The sequence below is a fragment of the Nelumbo nucifera genome, chromosome 7 (assembly GCF_055504915.1).
Source record: "Nelumbo nucifera cultivar China Antique chromosome 7, China Antique-T2T, whole genome shotgun sequence".
Taxonomy (NCBI): Eukaryota; Viridiplantae; Streptophyta; class Magnoliopsida; order Proteales; family Nelumbonaceae; genus Nelumbo; species Nelumbo nucifera.
In genome coordinates, this window is record NC_142655.1 from 43,081,816 (window position 1) to 43,108,402 (window position 26,587).

Genomic DNA, 26,587 nt, shown 5'->3' on the forward strand with positions numbered 1-26,587 from the left:
TATGTTGGACATAGATTCCCAGAAGTGGGTGGAGACCATGAGAGCCAAGATGGACTCGATGGAAGCCAATGAAGTCTGGTCTCTAGTAGATCCGCCCTCCGAGGTAAAATAAATTGGTTGCAAATAGATTTATAAGAGGAAGAAGGGCCCCGATGGCAAGATTGAGACATACAAATCTCGTTTGGTGGCAAAAGGGTATACTCAGAAAGAAGGCATCGACTATGAGGAAACCTTTTCGCTTGTGACCATGCTTAAATCCATTAGGATCCTGTTAGCTGTAGCAGCATACCATGACTACGAGATTAGGCAAATGGGTGTCAAAACCGCGTTCCTGAATGGAGATCTTAGTGAAGATATCTACATGCAGCAGCCGCAAGGCTTCACTGCTGCTGGTCAGGAACACATGGTATGTAAACTTAATAGATCCATATATGGACTTAAGCAAGCTTTTAGGAGTTGGAACATCCGTTTTGACTCTATCGTCAAATCGTTTGACTTTGAGCAGAATCTGGATGAGCCCTGTGTTTACAGGAAGTCCAGTGGGGATAAGGTCACCTTTTTGGTGTTATATGTGGACGATATCCTACTCATTAGGAATGATGTAGGAATGTTGACCTTGGTCAAGGTATGGCTTTCGTAGCAATTCTCCATGAAGGATCTTGGAGAAGCTTCCTATATACTGGGTCTTCGACTCTATAGAGATAGGTCGAAGTGGATAATTGGATTATCCCAGGCTACTTACATTGACAAAATTGTCAAAATGTACAGCATGGAGAACTCCAAGAAAGGAAATGTTCCTTTTAGGCACGGAGTCACTCTCTCCAAGAAGATGTCTCCCAAGACTTCTGAGGAGATTGAGGGCATGAAAGACATTCCCTATGCCTCAGCCATAGGGAGCATCATGTATGCTATGCTGTGCACTCGCCCTGGCATTGCATAGGCGGTGAGTGTCGTAAGCAGGTTCCAGGCCAACCCAGGGCAGGAGCATTGGACTACTATGAAGAACATACTCAAATACCTTCGAAGGACAAAAGAGTTTTGTTTGGTATTCGATGGTAATTCACTACAAATTCTAGGGTATTCTGATGCCGATTCCCAGTCGGATCCAGATGATAGAAATTCTACATCTGGGTATGTTTTCACGATAGGATCGTATGTTGTTTGCTGGAAAAGTAGCAAACAGGGGTCCACGGCAGACTCCACAATTGAAGCCGAGTACATTGCCGCAAGTGAAGCTACCAAGGAAGCCGTGTGGATGTAGAAGTTCGTTCACGAATTAGGAGTGGTTCCATCCAGCACATCACCCATCCCATTGTTGTGTGACAACAATGGAGCGATCGCCCAGGCTAAGGAGCCTCTGGCCCACTCAAAGTCAAAGAACATCGAGAGGAAGTACCATGTACTGTGGAAGATCATTGGTAGAGGGGACATCCTGATTCAGAAAGTAGCATCAACGGATAATGTGGCAGACCCATTAACTAAGCCCCTCACACAGAAGGTGTTTGACAAACACATGGAAAGTATGGGACTCCGGCTTGTACCACATTGGACCTAAGTGCAAGTGGGAATTGTTGGACAGTTTTTGTATGCCCTTAGCTTTAATCAGTTTTGATGTACTTTTGATATTTAATGTAAATAAATAAAGTACATGTTTGATTCATGTTGTGTGGTATGCTTCTGTGTAAGATCCTAAAACTGGACACTTAATGAGACTTGTGTTGGTTTTAAATGTTCACAGCCGTTGGATAAGTCTTGGGAGATTTATCCTACCAAGGCTGACACTGGTGTGCTACCAAGTGTTGGGGTGGCTTGTCTCAGCCACCAGGGTGAGACCCAAGGCACACGCAGTGTAGGATTACTTGAACCCTTGAACCGGACCAGATTTCTAGTATTGCCCTAGACTTTGGAGATTGATGAGCAAAACTGGAAAGTTACACCTGACCCCTAGACCCGATTATGGTACTGCACTAGGTGTCGGATCGGGCTATCTTTGATATGCCAATCAGTGAGATCCTTAGAGGGGGTCAAAACCTGGGTATGTTGGGACAGTCTGAGAATTCATCTGAGTGGGTGATCATAGTGACGGGATCAGCCCCTTTGTCGGACAAAGGTAATGATCGGGGATGCACTCTCTCTGATGGAAACCAAACTGCCGGCAGTTGATTTCAATCATTGGAATTTTGTTTTTGCAAAATTTATATATATGATATATACTTATGTATGGTTTCAAAATGTTTGCAAATGGTTTTAATTCCTGGGATCCATGTGAGTAGACAATGCAGCACTATTCCTTGCAGCCAAGGGAGAGGTCCTCTCTTGTCGGGAAGTGCTTGATAATTATGGGCTGAGAGGTTGAGTGCAAGGCCATTTAGGATAATACCTGATGGGCTAATTTTGCATCTGCCCACAGTCCCTGGGTTTTTATAAGATGGCTTGGCCCAGGGACAACTTAGTGTAAGTGTTGGGCCCATGGGGTCTATGTGATGGGCTCAAGGGGTTCGGTGGGCTATCTAGTGAATTCGGCTAGGCCTTGTAACAGAGGTTGGGCCGAACACATGTGGGTGGTGTGTAGATCAATGCTTGGGTCCCACGCCATACAAAGAAGCACAACTGGGCAGCAGGTTGGAAGACAATTGAGCACTTAATACATATTGGTCATAAAGCCTATTTCGATCTAGGCTGATTTGATCAGTCACTTCACGGGGCGGATCTGTGATTAGGTTAAGCCCAAAAGCTGATATAATCTGCAGATAAGATTAAGAAGAGTCCTAATCCAAATATAGATTTGGATAAGGGCAACTCCTGATATGATTAGGAGGTTTTCTTAATCATTAAGAAAGAGGAGAAAAACCCTAATTCGAATTACTTGAATTCGAACCCTAGGAGTTTTCAGTAGACAACTCTGTATTCTTGAGATAGGATCTCAGATAACCCTAGAGAAGAAAATAGCAGTTCGCCATCTTCTTCTCTAGCTTTCTCCTCCAGCAGTCGCCGCCACCCTTTTCTGCCAGTTCGGGTTCTTAGTTAGAGAAGATCAAGAAAGGTTTTTGATTGTTCGTGTGGTGCTTACAGTCTTCCATCGAGTTCTTCAGAAGAGCCCGGTTCGTGAGACGAGCACTGCTGGTTCGGCTCCATCTTCACTGTGTCATCTTCAGTGGGAGTTGATCTTGGGATCTTCTTTGGGCGTGAACACCAACTTTGGGAGACACTGCTTCTCTGGATTAGGTATAATTCCTCCCTTGTCTTTTGGTTCAAATCTGGTTTGGTTTGGTTTAAGTAGGATCCTTGAATTTTGATTTTAAAATCAGGGAATAAGATTCCCAGATGGAAGGAAGGTTGGAAATTTTTGAAATTTGCCCACCCATTCCGCAACAGTTTTGGCATCCATACAATGGATCCTACCATTCCTTTCAGAGGTCAGTGGAGGGCCAAATCTGCCCTCATCAATTGCCCCCTCTCCCGCTCGAGCTTAGGTCAGCTCAGCGAAGGGAGTAGCTTGTTGTAGGTCCTTTGGCCTGAATTGACTAGTTTGTTGAGCTCATAAGTATCAGGCCAGGTCATCTGGTCAGTGGTTTCAGGTTGCCGGTCAGCGGAATTAGGTCGCCTGGTCGGTGGAACGACCTTCTATAGAGTAGGGTGAAGGACATTCTATAGAGTAGGGTGAAAGACCTTCTGTAGAGCAGCTTACCCACTATCACAAAGCGAGCTGATTGTCATTCTATCCACTGAGTTGTGTTTCTTTCATTCAAGATTGTGTAGTGTTTTAGGTGGTTGAAGATCGGGTCTATCCAACTTGACTCTATAGTACATTAAATATCTTCTGTGTAGCTGCTCGCATACTATCACTTAGCGAGCTGCTTGTCGTATGGCCAAGCTGGTAGAGATGAGTTGTATGGCCAAGCTGGTATCTATGTGACTGAGCTGAGTGCGAGCTATAAAAAGAAAGGAGGTGAGGGTGCCCAGGTAGTTTTTACACGGGGAGGGCACTCCAATGCTTAAGTCAATGAGTGTGTAGGAGTAATCTCTGAGAACATAAGGGAGCTTTGAGGGTATTAGTGTGCATACCTTTGTGGAGCTTTTTCCTTATTTTCAGGTGCATAAAGGTGTTAGTTGAGAGATTTTCACAGGAGTTACGATTCGTTCGCGTAGAACCTAGTGTGCGACATAGTGAATCATTCTAATGGTCACGCTATCGGCGCATTTGGTAGCGAGTAGTTGCGGACTGTTAGCGAGCTCTTCCTCGTAGGTCGCCTTTGGTCCTCTTAGCTAGGCCAACCACTAAGACAGCTCGTCGTAATCTTACAAGTCTTCTAGCTCGGCCTTTCTGAGTTGTATTGGGAATTGCAGGGGGTGGTTAGCGAGCTCTCCTTAGCAGGTCACCTTAAGTCCATACAACTCGACCAATTCCTATGATAGCTCATCATAATCCTACGGGGTTTGCTAGTTTGGTCTCGCTGAGGTAGTGGTCGGCCTCGTGAGATGCTCCGAGCTAATTTTAAGAAGCTAGCTTGCTGACTGGGCGCCAAGGTGTAATTTGGATGCCATGTGTCTCCGAAAGTAGGTCTCCAGGTCTCCAGCAGGTCTCTATAGGTAGGTCTTTGGTCTCCATCAAGTCTCTTGAGGTAAGTCTTCAGGTCTCAATCATTTTGGCTAAGGTCGATAATTACCTACGTGGTGTTAGGTGTCATCCAACTATTTTTGAGATGCCACATATCATGATGTTAGTGGAGGGCCAAATCTGCCCTCATCAATTGCCCCCTCTCCCGAGCTTAGTTCAGCTCAGTGAAGGGTGTAGCTTGTTGTAGGTCCTTTGGCCCGAAGTGACTAGTTTGTTGAGCTCATAAGTATCGGCCTAGGTCATCTGGTCAGTGGTTTCAGGTTGTAGGTCAGCAGAATTAGGTCGCTAGGTCGGTGGAAGGACCTTCTGTAGAGTAGGGTGAAGGACCTTCTATAGAGTAGGGTGAAAGACCTTCTGTAGAGCAGCTCGCCCACTATCACATAACGAGTCGATTGTCATTCTATCCGCTGAGTTGTGTTTCTTTCTTTCGACATTGTGCTGTGTTTTAGGTGGTTGAAGATCGGGTCTATCCAACTTGACTCTGTAGTACATTAAATATCTTCTGTGTAGCTGCTCACCTACTATCACGTAGCGAGCTGCTTGTCATTCTATGAGTCGATGTACATTTCGTTTCTTTTGTTGAGTCAATTGTGCTCGCAAGTCTACAAAGGGCATCAGCCTCTGTATTTTCTGATCTTGGAATTTGTTGGAGATACCAAGGGTCGAAATTGGAGAGGTGTTCTCTCACCTTGGTCAAATAGGCAGCCATGGAGGGTAGTCGCACTTTGTATTCCCCATTCACCTGATTTATGACGAGCCGTGAGTCACTGCACACGACAAGGTGTTTAGCTCCCATTTCCTTTGTGAGTGCCAAGCCGACCAATAGGTACCTCATATTGAGCCTTGTTATTTGAAGCTCAGAATTGAAACTGGAGCGCATATTCCAGCTTCATGTCGCTGGGTCCGTAGAGCATCAACTCAGCTCTGCTCCCGCTCTGGTTGGATGAGCCATCCACATGAAGTATCCAGGGCTCCTTGTCCCAGCTTGCTATCTCGCGAGCTGGGAGTGCTGCCAAACTAATTGAAGCTTCTACTTCCAGATGTAATATCCAAGGCTCCTCGTCCCAGCTTGAAGGTATGGTTGGCAATGAAATCTGCCAAGACCAATGCTTTTATTGGTCATTTTGTCAGCCTAGTGAGCCGTCAAGTTTCTGAAGGACTTTCTTCAGAGGTCTATCGATCAAAATTAAAATGGTGTGGGCTTGGAAATATGGTCTTATCTTTCGGGACCTTGCTGATGTAGTAGATAAGTCACTATTTCTTATCTACTTCTCCTACTAGGACCGAGCTAACACCACATCACCTACTGAGAGGTAGAGTTCAAGCTCATCAAAGGTGAGCTACTATATAGAGGTGGTGTGGCTTGTCGTTGAGTCGATCCCCGAGGTGGCGACCTGGTTTTTCTTAGTGGTGAGCAGTTGTGCCTGCTCCGAGGTGACCTGCTTTTTCTTCGTAGCGAGTTGTTGTGCCTACTTTGAGGCAACCTACTTCTTCTAGGAGATTTTCTTCTCTTTTTTTTCTCACTGTTGCTTGTCCCTTCCTTGTTGTGTGATTTAGCTCATAACGCTTCCCTGGCCAGAGCGGGCTGGCTTCTTTTTTTTTAGCAAGATGAGTACGCCTTCCACACTTTTTCTTGGTCCCTACGGATCAGCTAGCAAACTCAATCCTGAGAGGAGCCGTAGCTTGGCTCTCCATCGGTAGTTGTTTGTTTCTGAGGGCCACGTTGTGAATGGGAGGCTGGTTGTTCAGGTTGTTCTACTATTGATTATTCTGTTGCTGTTGGTCATTCTACTACTGGTTGTTTTCCCATGCCTACATCTGATTGTCAGAGGGGGAGGTTCTCAAGGCTCATCATGGACGTTCTTGCCCCCCACTGATTGATTCTTCATTCTTGATGTTAGTGTTGCTCAAAAATATCATCCAATTAATAGAAATGAAAATTAGAAGGTGAAAACTCAACTTTCTACAAGGTGAGAAATTAGCATTTTGTAACGGTTTCCCACAGTCGATGCCAATTGATGATGCACAATCTAGACGCTCCCTCTAGTCTTGTGATTTGGCTCAAATAGAGGTCCAACCTGGTAGAGATGAGTTGTATGGCCAAGCTGGTATCTATGTGACCGAGCTGAGTGCGAGCTGTGAAAAGAAAGGAGGTGAGGGTGCCCAGGTAGTTTTTACATGGGGAGGGTGAAGGGATGAGAGATCCATCCCATGGACGCCCAAAGATTCCGGAATAAGGGGGCGAATTTCAAAAATTTCTCTCCCTTCATCTGGGAATCGCATTCCCTATTTAGAAAATCATATTTTCAAGGATCATTCTTGAACCATAAACTGAACCAGATCTGAACCAAAAAGAGTAGGAGAGGATTATACCTGATACGGAGAAATAATATCTCCCAATGGAGGTGATCACGCCCAAGGAAGGATCCAAAATCTGCCCCCACTGAAGATGGCGCAGTGTAGGATGGAGCAGAATCAGCAATGTTCTTCTCCAAGAACTCTGTCCTTCTCAAGAAATAGCAAGATGGCACGTGAGCACAGCTTCCTATCAATTCTTCCTCCAAGAACTGATGTCAAGATCAAATCTGGACTTCTCCCACTGGTGAAGATCGAACTAGCAAAACAGGGCGGCAAAAACAGGGAGGCGGCAAGAAAGAATTCGCAGGGTGCAGAATTCTCTCTTCTTGTGATTTCAGCACTGAAGAAAATCTGATTGTGTGTCTCCTAAAGGCTGCCGCCCCCTCCTTCTTTTGTCAACCTAAAAGATCAGCTCCTAATCCAATTAGGAGCTGCTTATCCAAATCAAATTTGGATAAGACCCTTTATAGGTGATAGGGATAAACCCTTATCCTATATGCAAATTAGATTAGCTTTCTCCTAATCTCATTAGGAGGTTTCTAGATCTGAATCACAATCAGATCTGGACTCTATGAGTGGATAGGGTCAAGACCCTATCCTATCTACTAATCCATCTTAGAATTTGCCCCATTATTAACCAATAAAATAGCCTAGTTCAAAATGGGCTTTAGGCCCATTAAGCTTATGTGCTCACTTAACCTTCCTAACTGCTGCCCAGTTGGGCTTCCTTGTATGGCGTGGGACCCAAGCATTGATCTACACATCAGCCATATGGGTTCGGCCCAGCCTTTGTTACAAGGCCTGGCCGAATACACTGTTATGGACAGTGCACCCCCTGAAACCCATCAAATGGGATCTATGGGCCCAACACTTACCCTAAGTGGTCCCTGGGCCAAGCCACAATGTAACACCCAGGGACTATGGGCAGATGCAAGATTAGCCCATCAGGTATTATCCTCAATGGTCTTACACTTAATCTCTCACCCATAATGATCATACACTGCCTAACAAGAGAGGACCTCTCCCTCGGCTGCAAGGAACAGTGTTGCACTCTCTACTTATGAATCCCGGGAATTAAAACCTTCTTGGAAACATTTTAGAAACCATAATATATATACTTTTATATCTCATATAAAATATACTTTGCAAAACAAATCTCAACGGTTGAAATCGGCTGCCGGCAGTCTTGGTTTCCATCTGTAAGAGTGCATCCCCGATCATTACCTTTGTCCGACAAAGGGGCTGATCCTGTCACTATGATCACCCACTCAGATGAATTCTCAGACTATCCCAACATACCCACGTTTTGACCCCCGCTAAGGATCTCACGGAATGGTACATCAAAGACAGCCCAATCCGACACCTAGTGCAGTATCATAATCGAGTCTAGGGGTCGGGTTTAACTTTCCAGTTTTGCCCATCAATCTCCAAGGTCCAGGGCAATACTGGAAATCTGGTCAAGTTCAAAGATTCAATTAATCCTACACTGTATGTGCCTAGGTCTCACCCTGGCAGCAGAGACAGGCCACCCCAACCGACTTGGTGGCACCATAGTGTCAACCTTGTCAGGATAGGTCTCCCCAGACCGATCCACTGGCTGTGAACATTCTAAACTAACACGAGTCTCATTAAGTGTCCAGTTTAAGGGTATTACACAGAAACATACCAAGGGAACATGAATCAAATATTTACTTTTATTCATTTACAATAAACTCATAAAGTACATCATTCTGATTGAAGCTAAGGGCATACAAAACTGTCTAACAGCTCCCACTTGCACTTAGGTACAATCAGGTACTAGCCGGAGTTCCATGCCTTCCACGTGTTTCTCAAACACTTTCTGTGATAGTGGCTTCGTCAATGGGTCTGCTACATTTTTCGCTAACGCTACCTTCTGAATCAGGACGTCCCCTCTACCAACAATCTCCCACAGTACGTGGTACTTCCTCTCGATGTGCTTTGACTTCGAGTGGGTCGTGGCTCCTTAGCCTGAGCAATGGCTCCATTGTTGTCACACAACAATGGGATGGGTGATGTGCTGAACGGAACTACTCCCAACTCGTGAACGAATTTCTTCATCCAGACGGATTCTTTGGCAGCCTCACTTGCGGCAATGTACTCGGCCTCGGTCGTGGAGTCTACAGTGGACCCCTGTTTGTTGCTTTTCCAGCAAACAGCACACGATCCTATCGTGAAAACATATCCAGATGTAGACTTTCTATCATCTAGGTCTGATTGGAAATCGGCATCTGTATACCCTTGGATCTATAGTGAGCTATCGTCGAATACTAGACAAAACTCTTTTGTCTTTCGAAGGTACTTAAGTATGTTTTTCATAGTAGTCCAATGCTCCTGCCCTGGGATGGCCTAAAATCTGCTTACTACACTCACAGCCCGAGCTATGTCAGGACGAGTGCACAGCATGGCATATGATGCTCCCTACGGCAGAGGCATAGGGAACGTCGTTCATGCCATCAATCTCCTCAGAAGTCTTGGGAGACATCTTCTTGGAGAGAGTGACTCCGTGCCTAAAAGGAACATTTCCTTTCTTGGAGTTTTCCATGTTGTATCTCTTGACTATTTTGATAATGTAAGCAGATTAGGATAATCCTATTATCCGCTTCGATCTATCTCTATAGAGTCGAAGACCCAGTATATAGGAGGCTTCTCCAAGATCTTGAAGGGATGATAGATCCATTCCATGGATGCCCAAAGATTGCAGAATAAGGGGGCGAATTTCAAAAATTTCTCTCCCTTCAACTAGGAATCAAATTCCCTATTTAGAAAATCATATTTTCAAGGATCATTCTTGAACCATAAACTGAACCAGATCTGAACTAAAAAGAGTAGGAGAGGATTATACCTGATATGGAGAAACAGTATCTCCCAATGGAGGTGTTCATGCCCAAGGAAGGATCCAAAATTTGCTCCCACTGAAGATGGCACAGTGCAGTATGGAGCAGAATCAGCAATGTTCTTCTCCAAGAACTCTGTCCTTCTCAAGAAACAGCAAGATGGCACGTGAGCACAGCTTCCTATCAATTATTCCTCCAAGAACTGATGTCAAGATCAAATCTGGACTTCTCCCACTGGTGAAGATCGAACTAGCAAAACAGGGCGGCAAAAACAGGGAGGCGGCAAGAAAGAATTCGCAGGGTGCAGAATTCTCTCTTCTTGTGATTTCAGCACTGAAGAAAATCTGATTGTGTGTCTCCTAAAGGCTGCCGCCCCCTCCTTCTTTTGTCAACCTAAAAGATCAGCTCCTAATCCAATTAGGAGCTGCTTATCCAAATCAAATTTGGATAAGACCCTTTTTAGGTGATAGGGATAAACCCTTATCCTATATGCAGATTAGATTAGCTTTCTCCTAATCTCATTAGGAGGTTTCTAGATCTGAATCACAATCAGATCTGGACTCTATGAGTGGATAGGGTCAAGACCCTATCCTATCTACTAATCCATCTTAGAATTTGCCCCATTATTAACTAATAAAATAGCCTAGTTCAAAATGGGCTTTAGGCCCATTAAGCTTATGTGCTCACTTAACCTTCCTAACTGCTGCCCAGTTGGATGTCCTTGTATGGCGTGGGACCCAAGCATTGATCTACACATCAGCCATATGGGTTCGGCCCAGCCTTTGTTACAAGGCCTGGCCGAATACACTGTTATGGACAGTGCACCCCCTGAAACCCATCAAATGGGATCTATGGGCCCAACACTTACCCTAAGTGGTCCCTAGGCCAAGCCACCATGTAACACCCAGGGACTATGGGCAGATGCAAGATTAGCCCATCAGGTATTATCCTCAATGGTCTTACACTTAATCTCTCACCCATAATGATCATACACTGCCTAACAAGAGAGGACCTCTCCCTCAGCTGCAAGGAACAGTGTTGCACTCTCTACTTATGGATCCCGGGAATTAAAACCTTCTTGGAAACATTTTAGAAACCATAATATATATACTTTTATATCTCATATAAAATATACTTTGCAAAACAAATCTCAACGGTTGAAATCGGCTGCCGGCAGTCTTGGTTTCCATCTGTAAGAGTGCATCCCCGATCATTACCTTTGTCCGACAAAGGGGCTGATCCTGTCACTATGATCACCCACTCAGATGAATTCTCAAACTATCCCAACATACCCAGGTTTTGACCCCCGCTAAGGATCTCACTGAATGGTACATCAAAGACAGCCCAATCCGACACCTAGTGCAGTATCATAATCGAGTCTAGGGGTCGGGTTTAACTTTCCAGTTTTGCCCATCAATCTCCAAGGTCCAGGGCAATACTGAAAATCTGGTCAAGTTCAAAGATTCAATTAATCCTACACTGTATGTGCCTAGGTTTCACCCTGGCAGCAGAGACAGGCCACCCCAACCGACTTGGTGGCACCATAGTGTCAACCTTGTCAAGATAGGTCTCCCCAGACCGATCCACTGGCTGTGAACATTCTAAACTAACACGAGTCTCATTAAGTGTCCAGTTTAAGGGTATTACACAGAAACATACCAAGGGAACATGAATCAAATATGCACTTTTATTCATTTAAAATAAACTCATAAAGTACATCATTCTGGTTGAAGCTAAGGGCATACAAAACTGTCTAACAGCTCCCACTTGCACTTAGGTCCAATCAGGTACTAGCCGGAGTCCCATGCCTTCCACGTGTTTCTCAAACACTTTCTGTGATAGTGGCTTCGTCAATGGGTCTGCTACATTTTCCGCTGACGCTACCTTCTGAATCAGGACGTCCCCTCTACCAACAATCTCCCGCAGTACGTGGTACTTCCTCTCGATGTGCTTCGACTTCGAGTGCGCTCGTGGCTCCTTAGCCTGAGCAATGGCTCCATTGTTGTCACACAACAATTGGATGGGTGATTTGGTGGACGTAACTACTCCCAACTCGTGAATGAATTTCTTCATCCTGACGGCTTCTTTGGCAGCCTCACTTGCGGCAATGTACTCGGCCTCGGTCGTGGAGTCAGTTGACCCCTGTTTGTTGATTTTCTAGCAAACAACACACGATCCTATCATGAAAACATATCCAGATGTAGACTTTCTATCATCTGGGTCCGACTGGAAATCGGCATCTGTATACCTTTGGATTTGTAGTGAGCTACCGTCGAATACTAGACAAAACTCTTTTGTCCTTCGAAAGTACTTAAGTATGTTTTTCACAGTAGTCCAATGCTCCTGCCCTAGGTTGGCCTGAAATCTGCTTACTACACTAACTGCCTGAGATATGTCAGGACGAGTGCACAGCATGGTATACATGATGCTCCCTACGGCAGAGGCATAGGGAACGTCGTTCATGCCATCAATCTCCTCAGAAGTCTTGGGAGACATCTTCTTGGAGAGAGTGACTCCGTGCCTAAAAGGAACATTTCCTTTCTTGGAGTTTCCCATGCTGTATCTCTTGACTATTTTGTCAATGTAAGCAGATTGGGATAATCCTATTATCCGCTTCGATCTATCTCTATAGAGTCGAAGACTTAGTATATAGGAAGCTTCTCCAAGATCTTTCATGGAGAATTGCTATGATAGCCATACTTTCACCATAGTTAAAATTCCTACATCATTCCCAATGAGTAGAATGTCATCTACATACAGAACCAAGAAGGTAACTTTATCTCCACTGTACTTCCTGTAGACACAGGGTTCATCCGGATTCTACTCAAAGTCAAACGATTTGACAGTAGAGTCAAAACGGATGTTCCAACTTCTAGAAGTTTGCTTAAGTCCATAAATGGATCTGTTAAGTTTACATACCATGTTTTCCTGACCTGCAGCAATGAAGCCTTGTGGCTGCTGCATATAGATATCTTCAGTAAGATCTCTAATCAGGAATGCTGTTTTGACATCCATCTGCCAAATCTCATAATCATGGTATGCTACTACAACTAGTAGGATCCTAATGGATTTAAGCATGGCCACAGGCGAAAAGGTTTCCTCATAATCGATGCCCTCTTTCTGAGTGTATCCTTTCGCCACCAGACGAGCTTTGAAGGTCTCAACCCTACCATCGGGGCCCTTCTTCCTCTTGTAAATCCATTTGCAACCGATTGCTTTTACCCCAGAGGGCGGATCTACTAGAGTCCAGACTCCATTGGTCTCCATTGAGTCCATCTCTGCCCTCATGGCCTCCATCCACTTCTGGTAATCTATGTCCAACATAGCTTCCGCGTAAGTCACGGGATCCTCCTCACTAGTCAAGGTTTCCACCAGGTAACTATCCTTGTCATAACCATAACGGACTGGTGGCCTGGATACCCGAGTGGATCTTCTAGGTTGGTCACTACTTGGAACTTGTGGGACATCTCCCATTGCTCTTGAGCTCTCCTCATCAAGAACAATTTTCTAACGATGGGTGTCCAGGATGTAATCGGTTTCCAAAAATTGCACATTTCGACTGCAGAACACTTTCTGCTCATTTGGGTCATAGAATAGATAACCTACAGAGCCTTTTGGGTAGCCTACAAATAGGCAACGCCTGGTCTAGGATTCCAACTTGTCTGCACTCGTTCTTTTAACGTGTGCTGGACAACCCCAAATCTTCAAGTGTTTGACACTTGGTTTATTTCCGGTCCAAAGTTCATATGGAGTATTCAGAACCGATTTGGTTGGAACCCGATTCAGCACGTAAATCGCAGTCTCTAATGCGTAACCCCAAAAAGATGTGGGTAACTCTGAGTGTATGAGAAGTGACCGGACCATATCCAATAAGGTCCTATTCCTCCTCTCTGAAACACCGTTAAGTTGTGGTGTAGTAGGAGGAGCTAATTGTGATACTATCCCATTGTCCTTTAAGTAGTCCCTGAATTCATCAGAGAGATACTCGCCACCTCGATCTAATCGAAGGGCTTTAATTTCTCTCCCTAACTGTTTCTCAACCTCTTGTCTAAACTCTTTGAATTTTTCAAAGGATTCAGACTTATGTCTCATTAGGTACACGTAATCATATCGTGAAAAATCATCTGTGAAGGTGATGAAATACACGTGTTGATTCCGTGTCCGAACACTCAGGGGACCACATACATCAGTATGTATTAGGTCAAGAGTGCCTGTACATCTTTCAGGCTTACCGTTAAATGGTCGTTTCGTCATCTTGCCTTGTAGGCAAGGGTCATAGGTGGGAAGATCTTCTACAGTTAGAAAATCCAAAGGACCATCCTTTACCAACCTTGTGATTCGGTCAACACCGATGTGGCCAAGTCGGTAATGCCACAGACACGTGGGATTAACTGTATCATGGGCTTTCTTCTTGGGAATTTCAGCCGATGTAGTTTCAATTATGTTAGTTTCTAGAGAAGGATGTAGAACATAGAGAACGTTCTCCAGTTCCCCGTATGCGATGAATCTGTTATTTCTTTTAATAGTAATCATATTACTAAAGAAGATAGAATAACCATCTGCACACAGTTTTGAGATAGAAATCAAATTTCTCCTTAAATTTTGTACATAAAGGCAATCTCTCAGTACAATAGTTCCTTCTCTAAAAAGTAACTCCATGGTTCCTATGGCCGCGGCTGCAACAGTTGCAGTAGTCCCCAAGTAGGGTGTGACTTCTCCTTCACTCAGCCTTCTGCTTACCTTGAACCCCTGCAGTGAGTTACATGCATGAGTTGAAGCCCCGGAGTCAATACACCAGGACACAGAAGCTACCAATAAATTGGTTTCTATAACACAAGTTTCGAAATTACCTTTCTTGGATTCCAAGTAGGCAGGACAGTTCCTTTTCCAGTGGCCGGTCTTCTTGCAAAAATGACAGGCACCTGATGCCTTGTCCTTCCTCTGTTTCTTGGGTTTGGCAGCTTTCTTCGGGGGCTTTCTCTTTGCCTTCCTTTTCTTGCCCGATTTGCCAGTTTCAACAAGCAAGGCAATGGGCTCATCCTGCTCTTCGTACATTGTCTTCAGACTGTCCAGTATGTCCTTAGCTAGTTCGATCTGATCAAACTGCCTCTGAATAAGATCGTCTAAAGAGGCAATGATATAGAAGCGGGCAAGGGAGTTTTTCTCCTACCATTCTTGGTATTCTCTTCTCCGGGCCTCGGAAGCCCTATCTCCCGGATGATCCGGGGCAGGATTCTTGCCTACCTTATCCAACTTTTCAGTGGTTAAGACCAACATAAGGTTCCTGTACCAGTCGGCATAGTTTGGGCCCTTTCAACTTGTTGTCATCAAGCAATTTTTCAAATGATTCGTTTGCCATTTTCTGATAAAAGAGCAAACATCAGTCCACAACCTAATTTGATTCATGTTCATTTCATAGATATGGATTTTAATCTATGTTTCATTTCCATTTATTCATCTCTGAGATTTCCCTCCTTTCTCAGTAACGGAGACTACGGGTCGTCTCTGGAAATGTGGGAAATCACATAGGGTGCATGGAGCCAACTGTTTCAGCTGCATAACCCCACAACCTTTCTGTGAAGGATCATATCCACTCATCATATGAGTTTTCCCTTTGACCTCTGTCAGACAAGGTTCAAAGCCGTTTTCAGGTAAACCTTTCTGTCCAGTGAGTGCTTACCCATCATATTCGTGAACGCCAAGGTACTGTGAGAGAGTTCCCATTTTTTGGTGAAGCCCCTCCCACATCGGTCTATGACTCCCCTATCATCTTATGAAACACTTAGACAAGTCCAACAGCAAATGGATAGCTCATTTTCTGGTGCATTTCCTCATTACTGAAGGACCCATCCTCATGCTAATGATGGAAGGCCTTTAGAGAGTTCATCATATGAATCTCCCTATCATATGCACTCATATTAGCTGGAGGGAACAGTTAATTATGCCCTAGTTCTTATTTTAGGTCAAACCAAAGTGGCTCCCACTGACTTTCATGAAGCCAGATTTCGGTGGGCCTAAATCAGCTAGGGTTCCGCACATAACCTCTTGATGAGGTGTGGGGACCACCACTCAGGGAGGTCATCCAATGACCAAAAGGGACACCATGGCAATTATGTGCATTCAGCCATGTTGTGCGCAAGAGCCACTGTCGATTGAGCATGGGCCAAGCACTTAGGGCTCATGTACATAGCACATCACACATCCCATACATCACATGCAGGGATAAATTGATCCATGCAATTAATCATCTGTAAGGCCCATTTGAAGCCCATTTTAAATCCATAATATTAACCATTAATATTATCTTGGTATATGGGCCGAATGGTTCAGCCCATATAGTTTTAAATGTTAAGTGGGCTTTTAGCAGTTTTAACTATTTAAAACTGGGCCTTTACAGGTTGGGCCGAATTAACTATTTAATTAAACATCAATCCTCAAGCCCATTAGTAGGAAAATTAGGGCTGACTTTCAGCCTTGATTAAACCCTAGATTCAGTCCAAACATTTTGAACCAATCTTGGTTCGAATGGGTCTAGGGTTTGATCTTTAATTAAATCTTTAATTCAAGAAAATAATCTGAAATTAAATACTGATAAAAGAAAATCAAGAATCAGTCAATCAGGGCTGTTCGCACAATCCATCATACAAAACAGAGGTTAGATCACAGTTTGTAGTTTCATAAACTGCAAATCGCAGATTATAGTTCTCCCATCTACGAAATCTCCTTCTCTGCGAAATCTCCTTTTCTGCGCCGTCTTCGATCCAAAATAAAATAAATAGAAATCCTATTTCTATTAATGATTACATCAGATCGAATACCTAATACATTGAGTCTAGAAAATAAAAAAAAAAATATTTACAGACCAAATGTAATGAATAAATCAAGAAACTGCAAATCTTGCAGGTTCCCTGCGCAAACCAAGAATTCGATCTCCTCTTGTACGAACAGCCTATAAATCAAGAAAATCATAAAGAACAGTTCTAAATAATAATCAGATTTATATAAAATTAATTTCAGATTATTCGCCCATTAATTTGGGAACAAATTTCCAAAACCCATATCTGCGCAAATCGGGTACAACGCCTTCTGCACATTTAAGCAGGTTCAGATTTGAAACAAATTGGTTCAAGATTTGAACCTGGCTCTGATTCCACTGAAGGGATGAGAGATCCATCCCATGGATACCCAAAGATTGCGGAATAAGGGGGCGAATTTCAAAAATTTCTCTCCCTTCAACTAGGAATCGCATTCCCTATTTAGAAAATCATATTTTCAAGGATCATTCTTGAACCATAAACTGAACCAGATCTGAACCAAAAAGAGTAGGAGAGAATTATACCTGATACAAAAAAACAGTATCTCCCAATGTTGGTGTTCACGCCCAAGGAAGGATCCAAAATCTGCTCCCACTAAAGATGGCGCAGTGCAGGATAGAGCAGAATCAGCAATGTTCTTCTCCAAAACTCTGTCCTTCGCATTAAGAGGGGAGAGACCCAATTCTGGTCAGCGATCTCACAAGCTCGGATCTTTCTCTTCTCTCTCTTTTTGTTTTCTTTGTTCTTCTTCTGAAGGAGTGAGTGCATTTTATGCTCCATCTCACACATGGATTACTTGGTCAGTAGGTGCATTTTATGCTCCATCCTACCGTTTGAATTGCTAGCTAGTAGGTGCATTTTATGCTCCGTCCTACTATTAGATGACTTGGTTGGTAGGTGCATTTTATGCTCCATCCTACCATCGGATTATAGGTGCATTTTAATCTCCATCCTACCAATTGTAGCAATGTTTGCCCCATTTACTTAGGTACTTCCTTGCTAGGCCTATTTAGCTCCCTCTCGCTTCTTAAAGTGATTGCACTAGCATTCTGCTTAGGATCGACCATGGTTTGGGAAGATAGCCTTCCAGATACTTGAGATTCCATTCGACTCATAGCAGTTGCCAATTGGCTGACCTAATTCTCCATGTTTCGGATGCTTGTCCTTGTCTCCTGTTGAAATTGTTGAGTGTTAGTTGCAAGCGCTTTAACAATTTCATCTAGAGACATACCTGGGTTAGACGATGAATATTGTGGAGCCGGTGGTCTAGACTGATATTGTTGGTGGAAGCCGAAAGGCTTGGCTCCGTAGCTAAGGTTAGGATGATCCCTCCATCCTGCATTGTAGGTATTTGAGTAGGGATTGTATCTCTTTTGTGGGAAGCTTCCAACAGCATTGGCTTGTTCATAGTGTTCATCTTGAAGTGTAGGGCACATGTCGGTTGGATGTCCTGTAGTTGAACAAATCCCACAAGCCTTCACCGTTTGCATGTTACCTACAGCCATTTGACAGACAAGAGAGGTTAGACTTGCAATTTGTTTTTCTAGGAAAGAGATGTTTACCACATTCTCATGGTTTGCTGGAGGGTTGAGCCTATAGCCGAACTGTTGAGAGTTGGCCGCCATGTTTTCAATCTTGAGATCGTATTGGAGCTCACCTACATGAGAAGAACGAGGCATAAACCAAGAAAAAGGAAATAAATCTACTTAGCACACCAATCCCCGGCAACGGGGCCAAAACATGGTGGGTGCCGAACCCAACCAAAGATAAATAGTCTTGCTCTGAGTTAATAATTTGCAGATAGTGATGAGAAAGGTCGTTCTCCACATGGATTGGGTGGATTTATTTCCAAGTAGATGGATTAAGGGGGGTTGTAAGGCTAACGAAAATAAGAAAATAGCAGAAAATAACAGAAAACAAAGATTAAATCGATGGGAGATGGCTTTCGGTTGAAGGGACAAGTTCAGCTTTGATTCATAGCATTGATCCTTGATGCAAAGATATATTCATATGCTTATGAATAAATTGGTTATAGCTATTAACAAGCTCTAACAGCCAGCCTCTACTCTTATTATTCGACAACCAAAACAAGCTCTTTGATTGCTTCCCTTATTAATAGGCAGTCCTAAACAAGTTCATAGAATTTAACCTATTAATAGCAATAAGAGGGGAGAGACCCAATTCTGGTCAGCAATCTCACAAGCTCGGATCGTTTAAACCAGATCATATATTTTCCTAACATAGATCGAAAACTTTTTTTGCAATCAATTTATGTTAGTTGCCACCATAATCGAACCCACCAATCATATACGAAACTGGAGGTTCAATCGGCCATGGATTATTTCCATTGAATGAGCAAGGGGCCCTTCTTGCTTAATCAACAAAAATAATCCTCATAATTAATTCACAGAAAACATATGAATACCCTTAAACAATGAACTGAAATAAAAATCAATTAGATCTCACAATGCTTACAAAATCAAGGCTTCCCTAACCCTTCAACTAGAAATAAAAACTTACAGACACTTCATGATGAAAACGCAGCTTCTAGATGAGAAAGGGGGGCGAACTCCTGCTTCTCCCTCCTTGGTTGCTGATTTCTCTCTCTGATGACTGAAGCTCTCTTGGAGGAATTGTTGCCTTGGGTGCTGGTCCGCCCCCCCTTTATATAGATTTGGGGAGAGGGCTGCTCTCCAACTCCCTTAAGGAGATTATCCTCAAACTGGAAAGTCCTAGTCTAATTTGAACTTATCCTATCTAACTCTTATCTCTTATCTTTATAGGATTACAATTTGAGAATTTAAATCTGATAAAACTCTTTTATTGAGATTACATTCAACTTCTATTCTAATGGGACTCTTGGATCTTGAATTCGAACTGGGCTTCTTTAACAATTCGGGCTTGCTTCAAGACTCTCTGCGAAATGGGCTTCAGCTTGTGAAATGGGCCTTGCTGCGAAATTGCTCTGACTTTGGGCCCGAATTCGTCTTCTATGTGGACCGATTCTGCCAAAACCCAAAACATAAACGTTGTGGGACCTTTCCTTATCTTTCCAGTGCTTCTTGAAATATCCAAATCGGAATTCGGAATTGAGAGTTTTGCTCATATCACCGATCGGTGCCGAAACTGTGCAAAAACATCCAATTAGCCTTGTTTTCTTCCAATCGCCTTCTTGCTTGCCCTGAATCGAAATACAAGAGTAATGAGTCCAATTAGGTACCAATTAAGTGTAAAATACTGAATATTGAGGGATAAACATATGACAAATTTTATTCTTATCAAATTCCCCCACACTTAAAACTTTGCCTATCCTCGGGCAAGTCAAAATTCAAGTAAAAAAAGAACAAGAATAAACTAGCTATCCTACATTTTTTTTTTAAACTCAACTCTCCTTCATCTTTCTCCACAAATATTCTAAGTTAGTTGTTGCGAACCTTTAAATGAGCACGACCAAGTTATACACAACTCATTCATTAGTCAATCCAATTTTTGCCACTACAAACCAGGTAGTAAACTAGGGAAAACATCTTTCTCTTCTCTCTCTTTTTGTTTTCTTTGTTCTTTTTCTGAAGGAGTGAGTGCATTTTATGCTCCATCTCACACTTGGATTACTTGGTCAGTAGGTGCATTTTATTCTCCATCCTACTGTTTGAATTGCTAGCTAGTAGGTGCATTTTATGCTTTGTCCTACTATTAGATGACTTGGTTGGTAGGTGCATTTTATGCTCCATCCTACCATCGGATTACTTAACCAGTAGGTGCATTTTATTCTCCATCCTACCAATTGTAGCAATGTTTGCCCCATTTACTTAAACCTGAATTTAGGACTAGCTTCAAAGGGGATGACTTTAGATAGGTTGTGTACTTCTTACTTTCACCCCATTACTAGGTCCACAAAAATTTTCCCAGAATATTGTTTTAATTGATTACAAAAGATCCTATACTTCCCCCCCCCACCCACACTTAATCTATGCATTGTTGAAATGTAAAGAAAAGGGGAAATAACTAAACTATAGATGCAAAAACAAGAAGAAAAAGAAAAAACAAACTTCCCTATCATAAACCGGATCCTCAAACTTTTGTAGTTGCAACTTCCTGTGTCTTCCCCATTCATCCATCATGGGTGGGTTCAAATCTGGAATAGGAGCTTGCAAAATAGAGGGTAAAATTTTCCTGTCAGAAATCGACAATATAATATAAGGAGCATTACCTGACTGTTGTAGCTCTGGAGAACCATTCAATGCTGCAACGATTTCCTGCAATTTAGCACTCAAGGTGACTCCTCTTTCTCAGGATGCTTAGTAATGGAAATTCTGAATCCCTCCTTCCCACCAAGATCAAAAACTTGCTCCTTCTCTTGCTCCTCCTTCTTGGATTTTGCAAAGTGGCTAGGAAAGGGTGGAATTGTCACTATGGCTTGGGGTTGTTCACTGCTTGCATCTTGAGTTTGGGGTGGAGGTGCTTCCTTTTCTATTTCTTCTTCAATTGTATTCTTAGGTACTTCCTTGCTAGGCCTATTTAGCTCCCTTCTGCTTCTTAAAGTGATTGCACTAGCATTCTGCTTAGGATCGACCATGGTTTGGGAAGATAGCCTTCCAGATACTTGAGATTCCATTTGACTCATAGCAGTTGCCAATTGGCTGACCTGATTCTCCATGTTTCGGATGCTTGTCCTTGTCTCTTGTTGAAATTGTTGAGTGTTAGTTGCAAGCGCTTTAACAATTTCATCTAGAGACATACCTGGGTTAGACGATGAATATTGTAGAGCCGGTGGTCTAGACTGATATTGTTGGTGGAAGCCGAAGGGCTTGGCTCCGTAGCTAAGGTTAGGATGATCCCTCCATCCTGCATTGTAGGTATTTGAGTAGGGATTGTATCTCTTTTGTGGGAAGCTTCCAACAGCATTGGCTTGTTCATAGTGTTCATCTTGAAGTGTAGGGCACATGTCGGTTGGATGTCCTGTAGTTGAACAAATCCCACAAGCCTTCACCGTTTGCATGTTACCTACAGCCATTTGACAGACAAGAGAGGTCAGACTTGCAATTTGTTTTTCTAGGGAAGAGATGTTTACCACATTATCATGGTTTTCTAGAGGGTTGAGCCTATAGCCGAACTGTTGAGAGTTGGCCGCCATGTTTTCAATCTCGGGATCGTATTGGAGCTCACCTACATGAGAAGAACGAGGCATAAACCAAGAAAAAGGAAATAAATCTACTTAGCACACCAATCCCCGGCAACGACGCCAAAATTTGGTGGGTGCCGAACCCAACCAAAGATAAATAGTCTTGCTCTGGGTTAATAATTTGCAGATAGTGATGAGAAAGGTCATTCTCCACAGGGATTGGGTGGATTTATTTCCAAGTAGATGGATTAAGGGGGGTTGTAAAGCTAACGAAAATAAGAAAATAGCAGAAAATAACAGAAAACAAAGATTAAATCGATGGGAGATGGCTTTCGGTTGAAGGGACAAGTTCAGCTTTGATTCGTAGCATTGATCCTTGATGCAAAGATATATTCATATGTTTATGAATAAATTGGTTATAGCTATTAACAAGCTCTAACAGCCAGCCTCTACTCTTATTATTCGACAACCAAAACAAGCTCTTTGATTGCTTCCCTTATTAATAGGTAGTCCTAAACAAGTTCATAGAATTTAACCTATTAATAGCATTAAGAGGGGAGAGACCCAATTCTGGTCAGCAATCTCACAAGCTCGGATCGTTTAAACCAGATCATATATTTTCCTAACATAGATCGAAAACTTTTTTTGCAATCAATTTATGTTAGTTGCCACCATGATCGAACCCACCAATCATATACGAAACTGGAGGTTCAATCGGCCATGGATTATTTCCATTGAATGAGCAAGGGGCCCTTCTTGCTTAATCAACAAAAATAATCCTCATAGTTAATTCACAGAAAACATATGAATACCCTTAAACAATGAACTGAAATAAAAATCAATTAGATCTCACAATGCTTACAAAATCAAGGCTTCCCTAACCCTTCAACTAGAAATAAAAACTTACAGACACTTCATGATGAAAACGCAGCTTCTAGATGAGAAAGGGGGGCGAACTCTTGCTTCTCCCGCCTTGGTTGCTAATTTCCCTCTTTGAAGACTGAAGCTCTCTTGGAGGAATTGATGCCTTGGGTGCTGGTCTGCCCCCCCTTTATATAGATTTGGGGAGAGGGCTGCTCTCCAACTCCCTTAAGGAGATTATCCTCAAACTGGAAAGTCCTAGTCTAATTTGAACTTATCCTATCTAACTCTTATCTCTTATCTTTATAGGATTACAATTTGAGAATTTAAATCTGATAAAACTCTTTTATTGAGATTACATTCAACTTCTATTCTAATGGGACTCTTGGATCTTGAATTCGAACTGGGCTTCTTTAACAATTCGGGCTTGCTTCAAGACTCTCTGCGAAATGGGCTTCAGCTTGTGAAATGGGCCTTGCTACGAAATTGCTCTAACTTTGGGCCCGAATTCGTCTTTGATGTGGACCGATTCTGCCAAAACCCAAAACATAAACATTGTAGGACTTTTCCTTATCTTTCCAGTGCTTCTTGAAATATCCAAATCGGAGTCCGGAATTGAGAGTTATGCCCATATCACAGATTGGTGCCGAAACTGTGCAAAAACATCCGATTAGCCTTGTTTTCTTCCAATCGCCTTCTTGCTTGCCCTGAATCGAAATACAAGAGTAATGAGTCAAATTAGGTACCAATTAAGTGTAAAATACTAAATATTGAGGGATAAACATATGACAAATTTTATTCTTATCACCCACTGATTGATTCTTCATTCTTGATGTTAGTGTTGCTCAAAAATGTCATTGAGTTAATAGAAATGAAAATTAGAAGGTGAAAACTCAACTTTCTACAAGGTGAGAACTTAGCTTTTTGTTACGGTTTGCCACAGACGGCGCCAATTAAAGATGCACAATCTGGACCCTCCCTCTTGTCTTGTGATTTGGCTCAAACAGGGGTCCAACCTGGTAGAGATGAGTTGTATGGCCAAGCTGGTATCTATGTGACCGAGCTCAGTGAGAGCTGTAAAAAGAAAGGAGGTGTAGGTGCCTAGGTAGTTTTTACACGGGGAGGGCACTCTGATGCTTAAGTCAGTGATTGTGTAGGAGTAATCTCTGAGAACATAAGGGAGCTTTGAGGCTATCAGTGTGCATACCTTTGTGGAGATTTTTCCTAATTTTCAGGTGCATTAAGGTGTCAGTTGAGAGATTTTCACAGGAGTTACGATTCGTTTGCGTAGAATCTGGTGCACAACACAGTGAATCATTCTAATGGTCACACTATCGACGCCTTTGGTAGCAAGCTGTTGGGGACGGTTAGCGAGCTCTTCCTCGCAGGTCACCTTAGGTCCCCTCAGCTCGGCCGACTACTAGGACAGCTCGTCGTAATCTTACAGGTCTTCCAGCTCAGCCTTTCTGAGTTGTATTGGGAATTGCAGGGGGTGGTTAGCGAGCTCTCCTTAGCAAGTCACCTTAAGTCCCTACAACTCGACCAATTCCTAGGACAGCTCACCGTAATCCTACGGGGTCAGCTAGTTCGGTCTTGCTGACCAACTCCTAGGACAGCTCCGAGCTAATTTTACAGAGCTAGCTTGCTGACTGGGCACCGAGGTGTAATTTGAATGCCTTGTGTCTCCGAAGGTAGGTCTCCAGGTCTCCAGCAGGTCTTTGGTCTCCATCAAGTCTCTTGAGGTAGGTCTTCAGGTCTCCCTCATTATGGCTAAGGTCGGTAATCACCTACGTCATGTCAGGTGTCATGCAGCTATTTTTGAGATGTAACATATCATGATGTTAGTGGAGGGCCAAATCTGCCCTCATCAATTGCCCCCTCTCCTGAGCTTAGGTCAGCTCACCGAAGGGAGTAGCTTGTTGTAGGTCCTTTGGCCCAAAGTGACTAGTTTGTTGAGCTCATAAGTATCGGCCCAGGTCATCTGGTCAGTGGTTTCAGGTTACAGGTCAGCGGAATTAGGTCACCAGGTCGGTGGAAGGACCTTCTATAGAGTTGGGTGAAGGACCTTCTATAGAGTAGGGTGAAAGACCTTCTGTAGAGCAGCTCGCCCACTATCACATAGCGAGCTGATTGTCATTCTATCCGCTGAGTTGTGTTTCTTTCTTTCAGCATTGTAACGTGTTTTAGGTGGTTGAAGATCGGGTCTATCCAACTTGACTCTATAGTACATAAAATATCTTCTGTGTAGCTGCTCACCTACCATCACGTAGCGAGCTGCTTGTCATTGTATGAGCTGAGTTGCATTTCGTTCTTTTGGCATTACACCTTGTTGAATGTTGGATCTATCCAGCTCAGCTCTATAGTACATGAAAGATCTTTTGTAGAACTGCACGCCTACATTCACATAGCGAACTGCTTGTCGTTCTATGAGGCGATCTGCAATTCGTTCCTTTTGTCGAGTCAATTGTTCTCACAAGTCTGCAAAGGGCATCAGCCTCTGTATTTTTTGATATCTGAATTTGTTGGAGATACCATGGGTCAAAATTGGAGAGGTGTTCTCTCACCTTGGCCAAGTAGGCAGCCATGGAGGGTTCTCGCGCTTTGTATTCCCCGTGCACTTGATTTATGACGAGCCGTGAGTCACAGCACACTACAAGGTGTTTAGCTCCCACTTTATTTATGATTGCTGAGCCGACCAATAGTGCCTCATATTCAGCCTCATTATTTGATGCTCAGAATTGAAACCGGAGCGCGTATTCCATCTTCACGTCGCTGGGTCCGTAGAGCATCAACTCAGCTCCTTTCCCACTCTAGTTGGATGAGCCGTCCACATGAAGTATCCAGGGCTCCTCACCCCAGCTTGTTATCTCCGAGGTGACCTGCTTTTTCTTCATAGCGAGCTGTTGTGCCTACTCTGAGGCAACCTACTTCTTCTAGGAGATTTACTTCTCTTTTTTTTCTCAGTATTGCTTGTCCCTTCCTTGTTGTTTGCTTTACCTCCTAACGCTTCCCTGGTCAGAGCGGGCTGGCTTCTTTTTTTTTTAGCAAGATGAGTACGCCTTCCACACTTTTTCTTGGTCCCTATGGATGAGCTAGCAAACTCAATACCGAGAGGAGCCATAGCTCGGCTATCCACCAGTAGTTGGTTGTTACCGAGGGCCACGTTGTCAATGGGAGGCTGGTTGTTCAGGTCATTCTACTACTAATAGTTCTGTTGCGGGTTGTTCTCCCATGCCTACATCTGATTGTAAGAGGGGGAGGTTCTCAAGGTTCATCATCGATGTTCTTGCCCCCCACTGATTGATTCTTCATTCTTGATGTTAGTGTTGCTCAAAAATGTCATTGAGTTAATAGAAATGAAAATTAGAAGGTGAAAACTCAACTTTCTACAAGGTGAGAACTTAGCCTTTTGTAACGGTTTCCCACATACGGCGCCAATTGATGATTCACAATCTGGACACTCCCTCTTGTCTTGTGATTTGGCTCAAATAGGGGTCCAACCTGGGAGAGATGAGCTGTATGGCCAAGCTGGTATCTATGTGATTGAGCTGAGTGCGAGCTGTTAAAAGAAAGGAGGTGAGCGTTCCCAGGTAGTTTTTACATGGGGAGGGCACTCCGATGCTTAAGTCAGTGAGTGTGTAGGAGTAATCTCTAAGAACATAAGGGACCTTTGAGGGTATCAGTGTGCATACCTTTGTGGAGCTTTTTCCTTATTTTCAGGTGCATTAAGGTGTCAGTAGAGAGATTTTCACAGGAGTTACGATTCGTTCGCGTAGAATCTGGTGCGCAACACAGGAGTTACGATTCGTTAGTGAGCTCTTCCTTGCAAGTTACCTTAGGTCCTCTCAGCTCGGCTGACTCCTAGGGCAATTCGCCATGATCTTATGGGTCTGCCAGCTCGGCAAGTCTTCAAGCTCGGCCTTGCCGAGCTATATTGGGAACTTCAGGAGGTGGTTAG